General features: G+C 42.0%; 1 protein-coding gene across 1 annotated transcript in view; it reads right to left on the bottom strand.

Moving 5' to 3' along the window:
• Positions 1–22005, bottom strand: part of FAR2 (fatty acyl-CoA reductase 2) — a 151276-nt gene extending 129271 nt beyond the window's left edge. The window contains exon 1 of the mRNA XM_036084669.2: positions 21435–22005. The gene's annotated coding sequence lies outside the window, so the exon portion shown is untranslated. The remainder of the gene's footprint in view (positions 1–21434) is intronic.
• Positions 22006–23006: the final 1001 nt, after the last annotated feature.

The following is a 23006-nucleotide window of genomic DNA, read 5'->3' as shown; positions in this document are numbered from 1 at the left end:
TTGATTCTTTAAAGGTTCATAAACTGAGGCCACCTAGTTTTTACCCTCGATATTAAATTTTAGTATTTGTTTTATTTTTCAATTTTTACCCTAGCATTTTTATAAGATGAATTCTAAATTATTATTTATAGTTTGCATTACTTTCTATTCATTTCTTTCTGAGGCTGTTCTTTAGAAATGAGCTCCGGCAGCATCTGGAATACACTAAATCAATATGCCCCAGGGGGCCTAGTTCATCAGCAAATATACCACTCTCTACCCCCAGAAATGAGGTGACTAGGAATACTTTCAGGGTAACTTGACACGTGCTAATAGTAAAAGGTCCCCCATATCCCTTCCTAGTATCATAAATCTCACTAATTTCTGTCAATATTGCACGCTCTCCTTTTATGGAGCAAGAACCAAAGTTCAACAACTCCCAATTGGTTTCTGATTTCAAGCCAGGATAAACTGTAAAGAAACCTTCCTCTGACATCTGTGTTTAATCTTCACTGACACATTATCAAGAACTCACCTTCTGGTACTTTCTGGTATCCTGAGTATAGAAACTACTTGTGTTTCATCTATGAAGATATACACAATTATTTTGACTATACTTTTTATTTCAGAGTTTTTTTTTCACGGTCCCCATCACTGTCCTTAAAGTTCTCATTTTCAACGTGAGGTTTCACAGTTAGTGCTCTGATACCATCTCTAGTCCGCAGTCAAAGAAGCAAGTCATGTTCACAGACTCATCCAAAGCAAGCAGTCTTCTTAAGTAAGGTGAACTATCAACATAGAAGAAGAAAGTGATAAAAATAAAGCACCAAATTGTCAGGATAATTCATGAACTCTTTTTTCATTCCAGTATTTATATGACAACTATGGACAGATTACTTGATTAGAACAGCTAGAGTAAATTACCTCCGCAAAAAGTTCAACCATAGAAGGAAAAGTGATACAGGGTGTCAGGGTGTCAGGTCAGAAGAACAGAAGGACAAAAATAAAGGTATGTGTGGGAAGTTCATTTGTTGGTGAAATAGGATGTTTGAGCATCAGCTGAGTCTCAGAGGAATTAGGCAGAACAGGAGAGAATGAGAATAAGTGGAAGTAAGGCTCTGGAGAAGCTCAGAGGGAACACAGTTGGTAAAAAAAAAAAAAAAAAAAAAGATGGAGCGGTCAGCCCTGAATAAAGGAAGGTTAGTTCATCCTCTAAAAATGAGGAGGGGCACCTGGCTGGCTCAGTTGAAGGAACATGCAACTCTTGATCTCCTGGTCATGAGTTTGAGCCCCACGTTGGGTATAGAGCTTGCTTAAAAAATTTGTGTTTAAATAAATAAATAGGAAGAAAAGAGATAAGAATGGGTGGGGAGGTACATAAATTTGGAGGTTGGAGCAGAACCTTAGATAGATCTTTGGTTACTTCTCTTTTCTCTAAGGAGTATGAGCCAAGGTCACCTTTTGTCACTTAAAGAGCTGCAAGTAAAGGAAGGTACTCCTGGAAAGGAGTAAATGTTCGTAACCACTGCTTCAGATGGGAAAGAAAATAGACCAGAGCCCAGCAAAGAAGCTTTTCAGAAGTTAAGTTCAGCTGAGGTTAAAGATGAATTTGTCCTATCCCTATTTCACACAAATACTTACATAATTTTCTCCAGCAACAGCTAACTGCCTGTGGTTGGAGCAGAGAAAATGGATTGTTGGCAAGATCCAAATTTGGGGGCATGAACAATGGACTTAGGAGGAAACAAATGGAAAAAGCAGGTGGTAGAGGAAGCTGACAAAGGAGTAAAGTAATGGACCTAGGGAAGAAAGGAAGCCAGGAGGAAGCTAATGGGTGTGTGTGTGTGTGTGTGTGTGTGTGTGTGTGTGTGTGTTGAGCAGAGAGGAGGCAAAAAATGACCGGAGGTCTTGCTGTATTGGAATCAGAGCTTTGGTGGGAGAAAAAAAGCAAGAGAGCTGGAAGGAAAGAATGTCGCTTTCGATATTTAGCAGTCTGGAACAATACTGAAGTCCCAAAGATGGGTCTTGGGACCAGACGAAGTTTAGGTCTCCTACTCCTCCACCATCTTGCTCCTCTCCTCAAAGATGGGTCTTGGAAGTAGGTTTCTAAAAATATGGGGTTTAGTGCTTGACATAAAAGCTGATGAAGATGTGAGGTCAAGGCACTAGAGTGCTGTGTGTCCTCCACATGGGTGTTGGCCTTGAGGAGACTCTCAGAAGTTGGAAAGGAATGGACACATGTGAGTTACAGATTTGACAAATATCAGATAAGGATCTGGAGGTAAAAGTTACTAGTAACAGGGACTAACAGAAGTTGCAGAAGTTGCAAAAGAGGAGAGGCTTTCTTTTGGTGAGAATGTAGAGTTCCACATGAGCAACACGGAAATGTGGGACAAGCCTTGGGCCACCTCACAAGGTGGTTCTGAGGATCACATGAAGTAATGGATGTGGAAGTCTTCCAAGAAGTGTAAAATAGAATTTAAAAGGAAAGGGTTACTATTGTTATTATTATCATTATTTGTGTACAAAATTATATATAGATACAGACATCAGAGCCTATACACACACACAGACACAAAATTACCAGTCTTACATGCTATCAGTACTACTTCACTATTAACAGTAGCAACTCTTGTCATGTCTTACACTTTATCTTAACAGTTTTTAAAGCATTTCATGTGCACATTTTAGTATTTTTTCACAACTATCTGGGAGATAAATAGTGTAGATGTTTTTATCCAGAGAGGTAGGAACTGAGGAACAGAGATACAGAGTGATTTGGCTAAGTCCAATTCCAGTGTCAGAGTCAAGACTTAAATTTTGATCAAATAAACTGCAGTCTCCTAACTCCCATAGATAATGGGGGGGGGGGGAACAACTTTTCACCAGGTGTTCATTTGCTTCCTGCTTTTCCTATATAACAACATCTAGAACACAGGGACACCTGATAACTCTCAGTTTGATTATTTTTTTCTCAACCACTGTATATTAGAATATTAGAACTCTGGGAGCTCAAAGATACTGAATTTGCAAGGAAACTATCCTCAACAGTCAATTTCCTCTCCAAGGCTTCAAATATTTACCTACTGGTACAATTATTTTATAAACTGTCTCTTGGGAATAAAGACAAAGCCATGATTCTGTTCCTGAGAAACTGCCCATCAAAAATGAATATAGAATCATTTCTCATTGATTTTCAGGAAAATCTGATGATATTCAACACAAGCATGTCTACTACATCCAAACAATGGGAGTATATCAACGCCAAAAGCATTCTTTAGGCTCATGCTCAAAATAGATTTTTTTCTTTTTTGAGTAAGCTCTATGCCTAATGTGGACCTGAACTCATGACCCTGAACTCATGACGCTGAGACGAAGAGATGCATATTCTACTGACTAGCCAGCCAGGCACTCCTCAAAATAGATTTTTGAGTTGGAAGTGTCTCTCTTGACCAAAGTTATGCTTCAGTAATGACTGTATTTTTACATTAATGCTTGCCTAATGACTATATTTTAAACACTGTGGGCCTTATTTTCTGCATCTGTTAAACTGCAATCCCCAGGACTGTTATGAAATAGTGTTTGTAAAGTGCCTCCTACCTGGCACAGCACCTTGACTTGTCAAAGGTTCAGTAAACAGTACATGTGATTTTAATCAGCTGTCATTTCTTATCCTGCATTTCCTCATTCGAGTATTTCCCTCCTTTGTGTGGCGTCACCGCGCTGACACCAACAAGAGGAGATAGATCAGTACAACATTGAGTCTGAGACCACAGTCTAACTGAGGAGATGTTCACAAGCTAATTACTTCACAAATGACGTGGATAGGAAAGGATCTGTTGAAAGACACAAAAACCTCAACACAAAGAGAAAACATTTGGTAAATTACCCAACGTTAATAGTAAGAACATCTAGTCTTCAAAAACACCACAAAGAACATCGTCATAAGACAAGTCATAAATCAGGACATGTATCAACCCAATAATGTGAATCATGGTTAATATATGGGTGACGGGGCACCTGGGTGGCTCAGTCGTTAAGCGTCTGCCTTCGGCTCAGGTCATGATCCCAGGGTCCTGAGATCGAGCCCCGCATCAGGCTCCCTGCTCCGCGGGAAGCCTGCTTCTCCCTCTCCCACTCCCCCTGCTTGTGTTCCCTCTCTCTCTCTCTCTCTCTCTCTGTCAAATAAATAAATAAAATCTTTAAAAAAAAAATATATGGGTGACACTGGGCAACAACCAGTAAATGACTTTGTAAGGAACTGTACTAGTACTGCTTTTACTCAGGGAGGGCATGTTTCTAGTTTTCTTTTTGCTACTTCTCTAACACCTCTCTGCATCTCGGTTCATGTACTGTTGGATCCTCATCCTACAGACACACTGATACTTGTGAAAAGTCATGCAGTCAGAGCGTGGCTCCCCAACAGGCTCTGCCTCCTTCCCACTCCCCAGTTCATGGCTTAGGGTTGGCTGGGGCTCCTTTAACCCTCCTCTCAGCTCTCCCCTCTTCTGGGTCTCCCCCCAGATCACTCTTAGGTGTCCCTCCTCCTTTTGCCCTTCCTGCAGGGCCAGCATGGCGTCTGGAATGCAGAGGGCTCTCAGATGGTGGAGGGCCAATACCCATGCTAAACGAGGGAGATGGACTCTAGGCCCATGGATGTCAAGGACTGGGCTGGGGAGGGATGGTGGGGGTTTGAGGAGAAAAGAAGAGGGAGAGGAAGCCAGCTTCAACCTGGGAACTTTGATATTAATTTTCCCTTTTGAGTAGAAACCAAGGAAAGTGCTGGAAACAAGCAAAATGGCAGTGGGTTCCAGCACGGAAAGTGAACACAATCGTACCTTATGGACGAGTGGCCTAACGAAGGCCTCATGACTGCCTAAACATACAGATGGGAAAGAGACCTACACAGACATACTATGCAATGCCTAATTGTCCTGGCCAAATAAAACTTGGTATAGTAGATTCTGAACCAGACAAAGAGCCTTAATAATAAAGAAAACACTTCTACGTTACCTTGTTGTGTCGAGCACTATCCTTTGCATGTGGCACATATGAACTCATTTATGTCTCAGTACAGCCCCTTAGAAAGTGTCTATTACTAGGTTGAACCATGTGGAATTGCCAAAACTCAACCATTCTGACCTACACATGGCAACTGTGCATGGTGCTGCCTGCATTTTGTCTGCATTTTATAGACAGATGCAGAGTACTTAAGTAACTTGCTAGAAAGTGTCAAACTTTTTGGGCCAGGCAACCAGGCTCCTGTTTTTGTGGTTCTTACTAACTACCAAAATACCCTGCCTCTCCGTCACACTGAATTAAAATGACGGAAGTGGTTTCTCCCAACCTAAAAATCCTACCCATGCATTGGTGCCATATCATTCCCAGTCTCCACACACCAATCTGTTCATGACATGCCTACTTCTTTTGAAATGCTATCACTGCTCACCCAGTCACTTGGCTGGAAATCTCAGATTCAAATTTTATTTTTTTCATTTCTCTACCACAAGAATAAAAAATATGTATTGAGTCTCTGTCAGCAGGAGTTGCAAAATCACAGGCCATGAGAGCTGGAAGAAACTGTAGAGATACTCTAGTCATATTCTAAGGCAGATATAGTCACTGAGTGAGCAGAGAGCAGGATCAGGATGAGAGTCTATATTCCTAAGTTCTGGTCTTTTCTTTCTCTGCCTCAGCTTTCACATTGGATTCATGCTATAGATGTTTCTCCAGAGCTTCAGGACCCATTTTAGCTTTTTAACCATTGCATATGACAATAACTGGGCTCACTGAATACTCCCTCTGTACCAACACACTCTTCCAGATGGTTTACATGTATTAATTCAGGCATCAGTGCAAGAACTCTATGGTATTTTCTATTATAAACCCCATTTTACAAACTGGAGATGGAAGCACAGATAAAGCCATTTGCCTCAGATCACTAAGCCTGTGGACTAGCTCCAGAGACCACACCATATACATTTGTAGGCGAGACCTCGTGGCCATACACCCTTCATCCTGCCCTACCCACTTGGAAAGACTTAATCTTAACTCCTTTGTGAAGCAGTCCCAATTCTCCCCCCACTCTGGGCTGAGCTGAAAGTCTCATCTGCCAAAACCTCTGAGCCCCCATTCAATATCACCCTATAATTGATGACTTATTTGTCTTTCTCCACTGGATTGCAAACATCCTGAGGGTAGTGACTGTGTTTTACTGTTCGTAATATTCACAGGGTTTGACATAATACCTAACAGTGATCACCAAATAAATATTTGTTGAATGGATGGCCACCTAATTAATCTTCTTGCCTTCAATTTCTCATTATTCCTGCTATCTTGTATCTTGAGGTGAGTTGGGGTAACTAGTAAGACATTTAGTGTGTAAGTTCAATGAAGACAGGTAAGCCCTTTGTTATCTGCCTTAATAACTGAAGATAAGCTTTTTGATTTTTTTGTTCTTTAAGCTTTTGGTTGTAAACTTATCATTCTGTTAACATAGTAATTTTTTTCATCCATATCTCAGACATAAATTTGTTTTAAATTTTATACTTTGACTTTTGAGTGTGAAATAAACAGATTTATGTTATTTTACCTAACCCATTACACCAGAAATTAGGTCCAAATAAGCAGGTCAAATAAGTACTTTGACCTTAACACTACAGGTTCTCAAATATTCATAGTCACATGGGCTTCAGATGTCATTACAGTGAAATGTGTTTTAAATGATTTTATGCTTAAATGTGTTAATTCTAACCGAGGTGTCCAAACTGCTACTGTGTCCTCTGATTTGCAATCACACTCAGAATTCTAATAAATAATACTGAGTCAATTGGATATCCAGATGGAAAATGCATTATTTCTCTATATCATATAAAAAATTAATTCCATATGGATAGCAGATCTTAGTACAAAAGGCAAAACAATAAAGCCTTTAGAAGAGAGCATCTTTCTGATCCGTGAATAGGCAAAAAGCACTAACTATATAAAAATAATACTAATATATTGGACTCTATTAAAATTAAGAATCTGTGTTCATCAAAAGAAAAAATGATGACAGTGAAAAAGGAAGCCCCAGTTGGAAGAAGACATTCACAGTACATGTATCCAACAAAAGAATTATATCTAAAATATATAAAGTATATGCACACATAATTAAGAAAAAGAGACAAATGGGTGGGCAAAGACTTGGGTACTTCTCAAGAGAAGAAATCCAAATGGCCAGTAAGTATATAAAAAAGATTCTTGGTCTTGTCAGTCACCAAAGAAATAAAAACAAATCCACGATGTCAGACAATTACTCTCCCACCAAACTGGCTAAAATGAAAAGGACAGAAAACAAGAAGTGTTGGGGGCACCTGGGTGGTGTAGTTGATTAAGCGTCCGACTCTTGGTTTCAGCTCAGATCATGATCTCAGGGATGATCTCAGGGTCCTGAGATGAAGCCCCACATCAGGCTCCACGCTCAGCATGGAGTCTGCTTGAGATTCTCTCTCCCTCACCCTCTGCCACTCCTGCTCGTGCTCTCACTCTGTCTCAAATAAATAAATCTTAAAAAACAAGAAGTGTTGATAAGGATACAGAACAATGGGGTCTCTTGACTACTGCCTCTGGGAGTATAAAGTGCGTAGCTGCTTTGGAGAATTCTTTGGCAGATTTCATTGACGTGCTGTATGTAAAGCAGTTCCATGCCTAGGTATACCCAGTGGAAATGTATATACCTATTTAACAAAAGACATTAATAAGAGTGTTCTTGGCAGCACTATTGCTAAGAACCCCATAGTGGAAACTACACACATGTTCATCAATAGTGGAATAAAAAAATTAAATGTGTATATCCATAGTATGGAGTACTATGTAGCAATGAGAATGAAAATCTACAAATTCACACAATTTGGATGAATCTCAGAGACACAATGTTGAGTGAAGAAGCCAGACACAAAAGAATGCGTACTATAGGACTTCCTTTATATAATTATCTCCAAAAACTGGTGAAGCTAATCTATGACTTAGAAGTCAGGAGAGTGGTTAGTTTGGGGGGCAGTAGGACTGGCTGGGAGCATAAAGAGGGTGTATGGAGTGCCCGTGATGTTTTGTTTTTTTGATCTGGAAGCTGGAATCTGAGAGATGCTTGAGCATGTTCACCTTAATATATTAATGACATATTTACTTTTCCACATGTAAGTTATTAAAAAAATAATAAAAATTACATGGAGAAGAAACTCTTGGTGAAGGGCAATAGCCATTACTTATGTTCATTATTATTTCACACATAAAAATGCATACTGGTTTGTTTTTTTTTTTTTAGTAACATAGAAAGATTTGTAAATAGTTTCATCACCATACACCATTGTGTAAGAGTCAAGTGTCAGTTTCCTGAGTATCAGGGGTTGAATTGTGTTCTCTCCAGACTCATAAATTGAAGTTCTAAACCACTAATACCTCAGAATGTGATCTTATTTGGAAATAGGGTGGGCCCCTACTCCAGTAGGAATAGTTTTCTTGTAAATGAGGACATTTGGACACAGATATGCATGTATAGAGGGAAGATGAGGTAAGGACCCAGGGAGAAGATTGCTATATACAAGCCAACAGGAATAGTTCCCTCCCTCACGGGCTTCAGAAGGAACCAACCCTGCTGACATCTTGATCTTGGATCTTGGATTTCTAGTCTTCAGATGTGGGAGACAATATATTTCTGTTATTTAAACCACTCAGTTTGTGGTAGTTAGTTACAGCAACCCAAGCAAACTAATACGCTGGGGAAAAACAACGGTGAAGTAACTTGCCTCTGAATGCCCAGCCAGATAGCAGGAAGGGACGGTGGTGTTAAAGGCTCTTCTACAGTAGGGACACCCGCCGTCCACTCCACAACTACCTCAACTAGCATCTCACACACTTGGTAAGGCTGCTCTAGGGATTGAAGAATAATGGAAAGCGTTATGCAAGGGAATGATCCTTTTCCTGTTTTGAAGTAACTTAATGCTCTGAGTCATGTGACACACTGAAGGTGGAACATGAGAACCAAAGCATCCCAAACAGTTCTAGAGACCCTGGGAGGCATCCTCAGAAGGGATTTGCCTGATCTGGCAGTGGCCTGGGTCTGGAGTACTTCAAAGAGGTAAAATGGTCCCCTGGATTATTCCTAAAGCAGTGGTTCCAATCATGCTTTGGTCAGGACCTCTTTGAGAATCCACTGAAAATCAAAAGTCCTTTCATGAGACAATACTCCTCCCCACACCCATCTCATACTCATCCAGATTTAAGAGTATAGGTAAGGATTTTTAAGGCAGAGGATTAGTTTTTGATCTCTCTTCTAGAAATAAAGATGGATGGCTAAAGATAAGGGGGTTTTCACTTGTCATCTCGGAGGGAGTCAGCAGCTACTTGTCCTCTGCCAAGACTCAAAGGTATCATTCTGGAAACTTTGTAACTTCCCCCTTATCTTTTCTTCTGCAATGACTAGCAGTTAATTACTTAAAACACACAGAGAATGTGTGTCTATCTTCAGGGGCAGAAAGGAAAGGGGAGGCCTGAGGCTGGAACCTACTCCACAGCCAGGTTTGGGGAAGGAGTGAGTAACTGAGAGGAGAAGAGCACAGGCTAATCAATCCTCAGGACCTGTGGTGAGTAATGAAGAACATCATTTCCTTGGGAAGAATTTTCATTCTCTTCCCTGTGGAATTTCCAATATTTCATTTTAACTCCATTTGCCAGCATACTTATGTTGACATTGACTGTGCAGGACTATGGGAAGCCAAATCACTGACTGGAGCTGGTTTGGAGGGTGAAGAGGGGGAAATAAAAACATGTGAGTATTTTATATTTTATACTGAAGATCTTTACCGAAAGATTTCACAAACTCCAAAGCTATAACTGGTTAAACATTGCTCAAAAAGTAGGGAGCACTAAAGTTTAAAGGCGGGTACTATAACTTGCTCATGATCATATTTGCAGAGCTAAACACCCTATCTGGCACATGGCAGACACTCCAAAAATCGTGTGAATGTATGAATGAATGAAGGCATAAATGAATGAAATGGTCATGGGATTTGCAGTCATACGATTTGGATACCAGTATACATTCATTCATCATTACATAGATGTGTGACAAGTCACTTTACGTCTTTGGGACTGGCTTTTTGTTTTTACAAAACGGGGGACCTGGACTCCATATAGAGAAGGTACTCAAACACTCTACCACTTAAAATATGAGTATACTTAAGGCAAAGCTATTTGCAGTGCCCACTCTGTGTAGTAGATAAGACAGTGTGGTGTGTGCCAGGACATACAGTAGGTCTAGGAGTTCACAGCAATCTAATTTGAGAAAGCTTCACTCTGTCCTTCAGAAACTGAGACCTACATTTACCAATGTGCAGTCCTGTGATCTGTAATGCACTCAGCGGCACTTGCATAACTACTGCTTCAGGCAGGACTGGACCAAAATAGGAGGAGGAAAAGAAGGGAGAGGCATTGTCAGAATTCTGCTAGGGGGAGAGTTTTGACAGGTACAACTGCTCATTTGGATGAGAGAAGTTAACTCTTTCAGACCATCAGAGATTCCCATCATGTTGAGAATAGTCTCGGAAGTGGATCTTAAGGTTCTCCACGTCTTTTGGTAAGAGAACAAGTGCCCATCGTTTAGATCATCTGCTCATCTTCAGGGCAGATACATCCTGAAGGTCTTGCGTAAACAAAACCCAACTGAAATATGATTCAGTTCGGAATGAGACACAAGCTACAGTGTAAAGGAAATAAAAATATGCAGACTGACAGGAAATTGATTTCATTAATATTTATCTTATTTACAAGGGGACAATTTCTCTTAAGTTTTTGATAACTGGCTCTAGTTTTATTAAATGAATACTGTCCATCTTTAAGATGATTTTATTACTGGGGAAAAAAACTATGCTGTTACTATCCACATATCTTTTAATATTAAATGTCCTTTCTTGAAAATAATTAGCAAAACCTCCAATACATGCACACATACTGAATTGCTACACACAGCTTCGTTTGTTCAGTTTATCAAATTCTCCTGCGCAGATTCCTCCAGGTTCTTGACAGTGTTGTGCATTGGCAGATCTAACAACACTAGAAGGACTTAAATGGTTTCAAAGATGTTGGGACCAGACACATAATTTAATGGGCTTCCCAATTTCCAACTATCCTGCCCTCAAGGATACTAAGGTTTGTGTGATGTTTGTGGGATATATCCTCTCCCTGACCTGTGATAAATAAAGCATCATTTTTTTTTTTAATGATCTAAAATGTGCAGTGTTTTCACAATGACTTTTTCTCATTTCTTGGCTCAGGAAATATGATTCTTGCCTCCTGCGGTCATCCTGTTATTCACCAGCAAATATTACTGACCCAACAACTCCTCAGCTGAGGTAGAAGAACGCAGAGAGGGTGGGAGAGGCCACAGTCTTGTTTTCTCTGCACAGATTCACAGGGAAGTCTTTGCTTTCCCTTCCTCGCCTCAAATGTGTGCCTCAGTGGTTTGGGGCTATGTCTGGAGGAGCCTGGGATGTTAAAATACCTTAAAAACAAAAATAACAAAAAAATAGTATGTCCAAAAGCCACAGGGACCACATGTTGTCAACGACAGCTTGGAAATGCTTTTGCTGGACTGCAGAGGTTAAGGATACAAACTTATCTAGGACTTTTAAAATAAACCATGATGAAAACAATACACATGTGCTATTCTTAGTGTTTCATAATTATAGTGAGAACAATTTTTTCACTGCCTATTTAATCACATTGTTGACTACACAAAGAAATATATAATATCCTTTGCAGTGGTATGGGTGTGAAATAAAGTAAAAAAAAAAAAAAAAGCCTACCGAATTGAGATGTTTCCTAAAATCAATTGTTTTTTTAAAGGTAGGCCTCTGAGTTAGTCATAAAAAAAAAATCTCCTGCTCAATGTAGCTGGCAAGGAGCCCCATATTTCACACTGTTTGATTTCCACTGAATACACTGAACTGGAAGGATTTCATGATAGCAGTGATAAACCTAAGCACCAACCTTCAAGCATCCTATCTTCTGGTTCTATGTCCCATGGAAGTACTTGGATCAGTTGTTCCCACATTTTGTACCTGAACTGTGCTGATTATGTACGAAGCACCAGAATTGAATCATGCCAAAAATACTGATTCAATAAGTGGAGGGTGGGGACAATGAAATGTCTATTTCTGTTATTCCTAAATTAAGACTATCACCCTGAAACCATCAATATTCACAAAAAGAGTACATAAACAAAAAGTAGATTTGCCTCATTGTTGAAATGAAAATTGAAGGTAATACTTCACAGTAAATTTGTGCTCAGAGGTAGGAGATTTCAACAACTAAGTAATACTAGAGTTAATTACCCTCTCTACCTCTTGGGGCTCTAGCTGTGTCTATCTAAGTGTCCACATTCTATACAGGAGTTCAAATGTTGGAGCAACTCTCCAAAGTGATTACCTTCAACACTATCTTCTGCTCCTCATACTGGCATGTAACATTAGCTACACTAGTCAGACAATAAGTAGCATTGTTATGATTCCAATGGCAGTAATAATTGAGGAGTTTCTAGTAAGTCAATTTACAATTTATAGACTGAATGTATGAGTCTCCCCAAAATTCATATGTTGAAATCTACTCCCCAGTGTGATGGTTGGAGGTGGGGCCTCTAGGAGGTGATTAGATTGTGAGGGTGGAACCCTTATGAATGGGGTTAGTACCCATATGTAAGAGACTCCAGAGAACTCCCTTGTTTGGAGTATGGAGTATGGAGATTTCTCAAAAAATTAAAAATATAAATACCATATGATCCAGTAATTCCACTACTGAGTACTTACCCAAAGAAAATGAAAACACTAATTCAAAAAGATACATACACCCCCTATGTTTATTGCAGCATTATTTACAATAGCCAAGATATAGAAGCAACCCAAGTGTCCATTGATAGATTAATGGCTAAAGAAGGTGTAATAGATATATATAAAACCACAATGGAATATTACTCAACCACAAAAAAGAATGAGATCTTGCCATTTGCAACAACATGGATAGACCTAGAGGACATCATGCCAAGTGAAATAAGTCAGACAAAGAAAGACAAATACCATATGATTTCTCTTATATGTGGAATCTAAAAAACAAAATAAAAAACCAAAAAACAGAAACAGACTGATAAATACAGAGAACAAACTGGTGGTTGCCAAAGGGGATGAAGGTGTGGAATGGGCAAAATAGAGGAAAGGGATTAAGAGGTACAAAGTTCCAGTTATAAAATAAATAAGTCACAGGCATGAAAAGTATAGCACAGGGAATATAGTCAATATTATTGTAATAATGTATGGTGACAGATGGTAACTACATTTATTATGGTGAACACTGCGTAATGTATAGAATTGTGGAATCACTATGTCATACACCTGAAACTAATATAACATTGCATGTCAACTATACTTCAATAACAACATTTTTTTTTTAAAGAGAGAGAGAGAGACTCCAGAGAACTTCCTTGCCCCTTCCACTATGTGAGGTTACAATGAAAAGATGGGCACTTATAAACAATGAAACAGGATAGGGAGCCCAGAAATAAACCCATGTTTGTATGGTCAATTAATCTATGACAAAAGGCAAGAACATACAATGGGGAAAAGCTTTAATAAATGATATTGGCAAAACTAACCAGCTACATGCAAAGGAATGAAACTGAATCACTTTCTTACACCATACACAAAAATAATCTCAAAATGGATTAAACACCTCATATAAGACCTGAAACCATAAAACTCCTAGAAGAAAAATAGGCAGTAAACTCTGGGACATCAGCCTCATCAACATCAATGAGCCCAGGAGGTGGGCTCTCCCAGCCACCAAAACTGTTAGAAATAAATTTCTGTTTTTATAAGCCACCCGGTCTATGGTACTTTGTTACAGCAGCCTGAATGAACTAAGACTACCCCCTAATATGGAAAACAAATGAAAAACAAATCTATTAAAATTATGGCCAGTGAGTTGAATAGTCTAGAGCAGAGGTCGGCATTTTCTGTAAAGGGCCAGATGCATTAGGCTTTGCTGTGTTACAACTACTCACTGGGTAGAACACTGAAGTTCATAGACAATATGATTAATAGATACATGATACTGGCTGTTTTCCAATAAAGCTTTATTTATGGACACTGAAATTTGTTTTTCATATAATTTGCTTGCACTACAGAACATTATTCTTCTTTTGATTTTTTTCCCAACCATTTAAAAATATAAAAACCATTCTTAGTTCAAGAGATATACAAAAAACAGGCAGGGGCTAGGGAAATCCAAATCAAAACCTCAATGAGATACCACCTCACACCAGTCAGAATGGCTAAAATTAACAAGTCAGGAAATGACAGATGTTGGCGGGGATGCGGAGAAAGGGGAACCCTCCTACACTGTTGGTGGGAATGCAAGCTGGTGCAGCCACTCTGGAAAACAGTATGGAGGTTCCTCAAAAAGTTGAAAATAGAGCTACCATATGATCCAGCAATTGCACTCCTGGGTATTTACCCCAAAGATACAAAAGTAGGGACCCGAAAGGGTACGTGCACCCCGATGTTTATAGCAGCAATGTCCACAATAGCCAAACTGTGGAAAGAGCCAAGATGTCCATCAACAGATGAATGGATAAAGAAGAGGTGGTATATATATACAATGGAATATTATGCAGCCATCAAAAGGAATAAGATCTTGCCATTTGCAACGACGTGGATGGAACTGGAGGGTATTATGCTGAGCGAAATAAGTCAAACAGAGAAAGACATGTATCATATGACCTCACTGATAGGAGGAATTCTTAATCTCAGGAAACAAAGTGAGGGTTGCTGGAGTGGGGGGTGGGGTGGGAGGGATGGGGTGACTGGGTGATGGACACTGGGGAGGGTATGTGTTCTGGTAAGCGCTGTGAATTGTGCAAGACTGTTGAATCTCAGATCTGTACCTCTGAAACAAATAATGCAATATATGTTAAGAAAGAAAAAAAGAAGAAGAAGAATGTAGCAGGAGGGGAAGAATGAAGGGGGGGAAATCGGATGGGGAGAAGAACCATGAGAGACAATGGACTCTGAAAAACAAACTGAGGGTTCTAGAGGGGAGGGGGTTGGGAGGATGGGTTAGCCTGGTGATGGGTATTGAGGAGGGCACGTTCTGCATGGAGCACTGGGTGTTATGCACAAACAATGAATCATGGAACACTATATCTAAAACTAATGATGTAATGTATGGGGATTAACATAACAATAAAAAAAAAAGAAAAAAAAAAACAGGCAGGGGCCAGATTTGGCCCTTAGGCCATAGTTTGCCCACACCTGGGCTAGAGCACCGAGTGGACGTAGCCATGGTCAGAGTCCATAGCTGTGTGAACTTTTTTTTTCTGTACTGTTCTTTTGGTGGCACTGTTCTTTGGTCATAGATTGCATTCCTGCCTCCAACCCTCACCCCCATGCAAATGCACTGGGGGCCCGGAGAGAACATCTAGGAAATTCATTGCAAAATCATTGCTCCTACAGACACCCTGTGCATTCACATCGTGTTGCCCTGTAAGAGATACATTATGAACATCAGATAAGGCCCAGACCTACCATGGAACAAGATAGACTCTGTGAAGTCTTCCCCACTGCCGATGCTTGAGGTTCCTCATGTGTAAATCTAGACTTGACAGAATGGACCTCAGGGAGGCCCTGCATAGCCTTGCCATGAAAGTGGAAATTAAAAAAAAAAACCCACAAAAAAACACACGCAAATAAAAAGCAATTTTTCATCAGACTGTAGGTCTTGCTTATGAGTATCTCTTTATCTCTTATCCATATAGCAGAATGGTTTCATCATGAACTTAAAGCCTATTAACAGAGTCAGTTCTGATCTCCTGCTTCCTCCCAGCTAAGTAGCATGAAAGGGATGAGAGAAGCTGATGGTTAATAGAGAGCTGTGAATGTTAAAAGGTTTACTCTATTAATATAGGGCAGCGTTTCCCAAAGCGTGGTATGCTGAATGCTGACTCTGTTAGATGTTCTGCCAAAAAAAGCATTTCAAGGTCAAATAAGTTTAGGAAATGTGGCATAAAATATCCCTTCTTTCTTGATTCTTAGCATGCATTAGTAAATTAAGGGCTCTGAGGATTCCTGCAATAAAATTGCTTACCTAGCTTAAACCAAGTGTTTCTCAAATGATCAGGAAAGCTTTTTTTTTTTTTTTCCCTTCACTTAACTGTTATTAGTATGCCAAAACACTAATGATCCAGACTATGTTTTGGGAAACACTGATATAAACAAGCGGAAAGAACAGAAAGGTTTTAAGCAGGGAAGTGAATTATGTTTTAGAACCAATCACTTTGGTAAGGATCAGACCTTTCTCTCCTAATTTTTGTCATTTTAAGAAATGACCCCATATTCTATTCATGTGCTCAAGCCAACAAAACAGGAGCCATATTCGTTGCTGTGGTAACTTTTTAAGAAGTGATAAAATACATGATGGCTTAAAAATAATCATAACAGTACAGACGACAGTATGAAAAGCAAAAGTATCTCCCTCCTCTCTCTGACCTCTACCTCAACAGCCTGGTATATTCTCCAGAGGTACTAAGCAGGGTTACCAGCTTCCATTTCATTTTTCAGTTCTTGTAGCAACTCTAAATCATAGGCATGAGTCTATTGCTATGGATTATAAACTTTCAGCAGTATCTACTGAAAAGAATTCATTCTCACACTTTTTTTGGCCTCATACACCTCTTATATCGAATCTATCAACAAGTTCTATCAATTCTACCTTCAAAATACATCTCCAGTCTGTCCCCTTCTCTCAACCCTCCCCGTCAGTACCGTCCCTGGCACTCGGCCCTAACTGGTCTTCCTTCTTCCAATCCTTTATCCTTCTTGTCCTTTGTCCTTATTGCACCCATAAAGATCTCCTCAAAACATAAATTAATGGTCCCTGGCTTCAAAGTCTTCAACGGCTTCCCACCAAAATAAAATTCAGTTTCTCATTGCTGGATTTTTGGATGAATTAGACCCAAACATCCAAAATACGGGCTTCCTTTCTGTCCCCTGAACATTTCTAGCCTTTTCCTCTCCTTACAGCCTTCCCATTTGCTACTTCCTCTGCCCAGACTGCTTTTCCTTCCTTTTCTTTTTTCCCAAGCTAACCCCTATGCTTCTTTCAAATATCAATTTAAATCTTTCATTGTCCAAGAGACCTCCCCAAAGCACCACATCTGAATCCGTTCCTATTGTTTTGTTTTGTTTTTAAGATTTATTTGAAAGAGAGAAAGAGAACGCGCACACGAGCAGGGGGGCAGGTGCAGAGGGAGAGTGAGAGAGAGTCCCAAGCAGACTCCCCGCTAAGCTGGGAGCCTGATGAGGGACTCCATCCCACAATCCTGAGATCATGACCTGAGCAGAAATCAAGAGTTGGATGTTTAACCGACGGAGCCACCCAGGCACCCCTTCTGTTTTTTTTTTTTTTTTTCTTAAATAGCACCCTGTTCTTCATTCTACTTCCAACAATTCGTTATTACATGTTTATTTTTTAAATGTCTGGAAGTTCCACGAGATGGGGAACACATCTGCCTTATTTAACACTAAGTGTGGAAAAATTGGCAATGTGTCTGGTCACAGAAGGGGCTTAACAATTATTTATTACATGAATGAAGCTAGCCACTGGAAAGTTCTCTGATAGTTTTATCTGCTGCCTGTCCCTTACATGAAACCTTAGCTCCATCCAGATTTTCACTTTTTGCACACTAATCACCCAGAAGACTCATTCATTCATCTCTGTCGGGAGCAGAGCTCTAAGGGACATTTCCTATAGCTCTCCTCTTAAGCTTCACTAGCCATTTCAGTTTATTCTCTTCTTGGGAACTCATTGTACTTATAGTCTGTACCATTCGTTTGGTGTGTACTCTTATATTGCGTTGTAATGACTCATCTGTTACTGTTAATTAACACCTTATCTTTACAGTCTGTCTTGCCAATGATGTCATAAGTCCATCGAGTACAGGACCTGGTACTTCATAACCCAAAGTACACAGCATGCCTCTGCAGAATGGTTGTATGAAAGGAGTGTCTATCCACCACCTTTAGTGCCCCCATTTTAAGACTTTGATATGGAGATTGGACTCATTTCCTTTCACCGTTTTCTTCCTCAACATTTTGGAGTGTGTTGCCATCATACTGGGAATGAAAGCTGGGATAAAGTAGTTAAGGGAGGAAAGTGGGGACAGAGAACTTGCCGGAAGTTTTTCAGGTCCTCCCCTAGTGTTAAAGGAGGTGAAGACAGCTTGGTAAAGGACTGGGTGGACTGGGTGGACTGGGTGGGCTTTATACTGCTAGGTATCTCCTAGAATATTTAAAAGAATGACTTGCTCAAGACTTGGAAAATATGGATTTTTAGAACTTAGATGAAGCAAAAAAACATCAATCATTGACTCAGTTTCTCATTGCTGGATTTTTGGATGAATTAGACCCAAATATCCATTTAATTCAGGAAGTGCCTTTGGGATCCGAGAAGTTATTCTGCACTTTTACTTGCCAATTCCAATCTTGTCCAAATAAGGGTTGCTAAGGAATATTTAAAGTACTGAATACCTTAGCTACTTTTTAAAAAATTTTCTTCCCCATCAAAATATAAGGGTTATTATAAAAGTTCTGCCGCCAATCTTCCTCAAGCTACTTCTGAAACCTGGAATAGGAAAGTTAAGCCTGTAACAATACTATCTTTGTTAGCATAGAACTGTTCAAGGGAAGCAGACGTTTTTATGATTATTATGTCTTTACCTAGCGTATCTTCACAGCAATCTTTTAAGGTGAATAGAGTAGTAGACATTGTTATCTTTAATCGGTCAGTAAGGAAACTGAGCATGAGGAAGAAGGGCTTTATGATATAGGTATGAAGCAGCTACCTTTCAGGCTTGTGTTGGAGAATTCACCTAAAATGTAGGATTACAATTACCGCAACACTGTTACTCAGTAAGTTCTAGAACAGGATTGTTAACCTGGGGCTGGCTACAGAATTTGCAGGATCTAGTATAAAATGAACATTTGGAGCTCCTTGTTTGAAAATTATTAAGAGAGCTGACAGTGACAGAACATTAAACCAAGTGCAGGGCCCTTCTAAGTTCCGAGCCCCACGTGACTACACAGTTTGCGTTTCCATGAAGCTGGCCCTGCCCAGGGCCTCTGCACGTCTAACATTTGGTTGGGTATCAAGGAGGCTGTGAACTCTGAAAACGTAGGCAGAATTCTTTCTTAAGAATATATTTGTTTTTCATATTCCATAGCTTGTTATCAGATTCTTAAAGTGGTCTGTTAACAAAATAAAGCATGAAGAATGACTCTTCAAGAGTAAAAAATGTCCTCACAGAGCCCACAATGTCAGGGACAAGCATGCTGGTGGTCACTGTGCATGATCCTTCTGGAGACTGTGCTTGTGAATGAGTGAGTTTTCTTTTTTTTTTTTTAAAGATTTTATTTATTTATTTGAGACAGAGAGAATGAGAGAGAGAGAGAGAGCACATGAGAGGGGGGAGGATCAGAGGGAGAAGCAGGCTCCCTGCCGAGCAGGGAGCCCGATGTGGGACTCGATCCAGGGACTCCAGGATCATGACCTGAGCCGAAGGCAGTCGCTTAACCAACTGAGCCACCCAGGCGCCCGAGAATGAGTGAGTTTTCATGACTGCACGGGAGTTATTAAAAAACAAACAAACAAACAAAGAATTAAGACTACCCAGATGTTGCCAGAAATACACTCAAAATGCATCTTCAGATGATAGGAAAGCAAATGGTGAGATGTTCAAGATGACCATATTCTTTATAAACACCAACGTGATACCCAAATATGAGCTCTTTTGATTTTTACCCCCTTAAAGAAAGCCTCTCCCTCTTCTGTAATTAGAAGTCACATTCCCTCCTTCAAATAAAGGAGAAATGCCTCACTGCAAGATTTACCAACTCGTGGTGTAGGAGTCAGGTAGGAATTTGTTAAAAAAAAAAAAAAAAAAAGCAGGTGCAGAAAATGCCCTCAGAAATAGAAAAAGAGCCCTCTGAAGACCTGCATCCTAAGAAACACTACAGGTGCAGGTGAAATACTTCAACACCCGAGTCTGGCTGGTAAAACCCCACAGCCATCTCCTGGAAGTTTCACACACAAATATCCCTAAATGTGCCTTGTGCTGAAAAGCCTGCTCTTGCAATTCGAGCGGCTGCCTTAAAATTTTATTTAGTCCCTTTGCCCTTTCAGAATAAATATGCTTGCTTCTCAGCCAAATCTCCAACTTATATAAATGGGGGTAGAGACATGAGTAATTGAAACCAGAGGGTTTTCAAATTTCCTTTCGCTCAGTGTCAAACTTCTCATGATGCCCCTCGAACAAGTAGAAAAGTACCATTAACCTGAGTTTCTTGGTCACCCTGCTGTCCCTACTCTCTGTCCTTGCTCACGGTACAATGGGGCACTCCGCACGATTCAACCAGCCGCCAAAGCTCTTGCAGATCCATCGAGGACCTGGCTGCTCACACTAGGTAACTCATCCATCCAAGAGTCAGCGTTTATTAATTCTACCCATCCCGCAAGGTGAAAGAGTAGGCGGGCAGGTGAGTAGCAGGTGAGAAGTAGCTTTCCTCTGGTTTCTAGGATTAAGTTGGTTATTAATCCTTTTAATTGAATGGAATTGCCCCGCGGGCAATCTTCCTCTCCCAGGGTGTGAGCAGCCTTCCCGCTAGCCATCTACTCCAACTGGAGTCTTCTGGTACCTGCGCGCCAGCTCTTTGCACCACGCCCAGGCCACAGGGAGAGGCGGCAAACTTCCGACAGCCGCAGACAGCACCCCGGCCACCCCTGCGCTCTTCACCTGGGCATGGGGCCTCCGCGAGGCCGGCGTGGGAGTGGGAGTGGGAGTGGGAGGGTCCGGACGCGCGGCCCGGCGCGGGGCTCAGGGCGAGCGAGCACGCGCCGCGGGGCCGGGAAGCGCGGCGGTCTCTCCCGCGCAGGGAGGGCCGCGGACCCGGCGCCGCTCCACACGTGGCCCGGAATCGCCGCGCTCTCTTCAGGGATAGCCCCAGGGGCCAAGGGGGCCGCCGCCAGACGCGCCCAGGCGCCTATCTCCCTCCATCCTGGCTGCCAGGCGCGGCTCCCACGTTAACCCTCTCGGGCCCCGCGCGGCCCGCCGCCGCTGCCACCCCCTGCGCGCTCCACCTCGGCGGGCAGCGCGTGCGCCCAAAGCGCCGGCCGACGGCCGGGGGCGGCCGCAGGGGACAGAGCCTCCCAAGCCGCTTCCCTCCTGCCTCCTGGCCGCACGCCCACCCTCCCTCCGGGGCCCGCGGGGACCCGCCCCTCCCGCGCACCGGCCGAGCCTGCCTCCCCGGCCGCCCCCAGCCCCGCGTGGCCTCCGAGGCGTGGGCTCGGTGAGCGCTGGGCTGCGGCCCCTAGAATACCTGCTTCTCCGGCGCGGGTGGGGTTCAACCAGTGGTCCTGTGAATCCCGGTCCTTCCCCGAGGCCCCGGCAAGTACTCCAGCCGCAGGGAAAGCGCTCTCGGCTTTTCGGCTCCCAAACGTGACACTCTATATATCCGGCTCCGAGACTGGGTGTGGGGCTGGAGGAAACCACCCTCCCTCCGACCTTCCCGGTTGCCGCCGCGGCCTCGGCGTGGGGCGCAGTGGCGGCGGCGGCCTCAGCCCGCGGCGGGAGGAGGGCGCGGGGCTGGCGAGGGCCCTTACAGGCCGCGGGGCGACGGCACGGTGCGCGCAGGCCCGCCCCGCGGCATCCATTCATTCAGCACCCAGCACAGACGCTCGCTGTTACTCCCGGGCTTTTTTTTTTTTTTCCTTTTTCTCCCCATTTTTTTTTTTTTTTAATCGGTGGGTGAGGGGAAAGGGAGCTAGAAAGGCGCCCCTCTCTGGTCTGGAAAAGAAGAGCTCCCACACCTTGAGAGAGAAAGAGAGGAGGAGGGAAGTAGGGGTTGGGGGGAGAGAGAGACAGAAAGTCTAAGGTTCTGGTCTGAATGCTTGGAGGACACACCTTTTCCCCACCCACCCTAGTAGAAAATACAGCCTCAAAATCCGAGTTCACTGAGCGTGTGGGTAACACACACTCCGTGGGAGGGATGCTCTTGTATCTGCTCCACTCTGCGGAGGCGCCCTGCAATGCCCGACGAGCGCAGCGTCCTTCTAAACATTCATGGGGGTGGAGGCACGCTCTACTCATACCCAGGGTTTGGAGGGCAGACTTGAGGCTCTGTCTGCGTCGGCTACGGGTAGGAGTGGGCAGGTGGAGAGGAGACTAGAAAGGACCCGGGAGGCGCGCTGCTGTTTCTGCAGCTTTGCTCAGCAGCGCTTCCACAGATTAAAAGGAAAAGGAAAAAAAAAAAAAAAAAGACGTTTTGCTTCTTAGCGTGGGAGCTTTTTTTGCAGATTTGGTTTGGTCATTGTTAATATTTAAACGGAAAAACTGGATCCGTTGTCAGGGAAGACTTCTAGAGGGACGGACAGGCAGGGGAGTGGAGCCGTCCTAGTCTTCAGCAGCAAAGCGCTGAATGCGGGCCAACGCCCAACCTAATTCCTAGAACAAGGTGGAAGATAAATTCCCAAATAAATGTGGTGTGTTAAGATAAAACAAAATGAATATTGCCCTAGAAGCTGTCTTCACTGTCCTCATTACAACAGTCAACATACAAATAGATAAAATTTAATTCATGAAAGATGGAATTAATGAAATGAGCATTTTTTTTTTTTTTGCGTTAAAAAGAATTCATATCCATCTTGAATTCTCTTCTACGGGGCTGTCTTTGATTAAATGTGGCAAGCAAAGTGTAGCCTAAAGACACTGCGGCTAATTTCCTCTGGTGGCTGCCCGAAAGCAAGAGAAAGAGAGAAAAAGTTAGGACCAAGTAAATATACTTTTTGTTACCCCTTCCCCCACTGGAAAATAAATCCGAATGTATTCTCAAAAACGTGTATGACAGTACTTGAAATGATAAATATACTTTTTTTTACCCCTTCCCCCACTG

The sequence above is a fragment of the Halichoerus grypus genome, chromosome 6, assembly GCF_964656455.1.
Source record: "Halichoerus grypus chromosome 6, mHalGry1.hap1.1, whole genome shotgun sequence".
NCBI classification, from domain to species: Eukaryota; Metazoa; Chordata; class Mammalia; order Carnivora; family Phocidae; genus Halichoerus; species Halichoerus grypus.
This window is presented reverse-complemented; position numbering and strand designations above follow the sequence as displayed.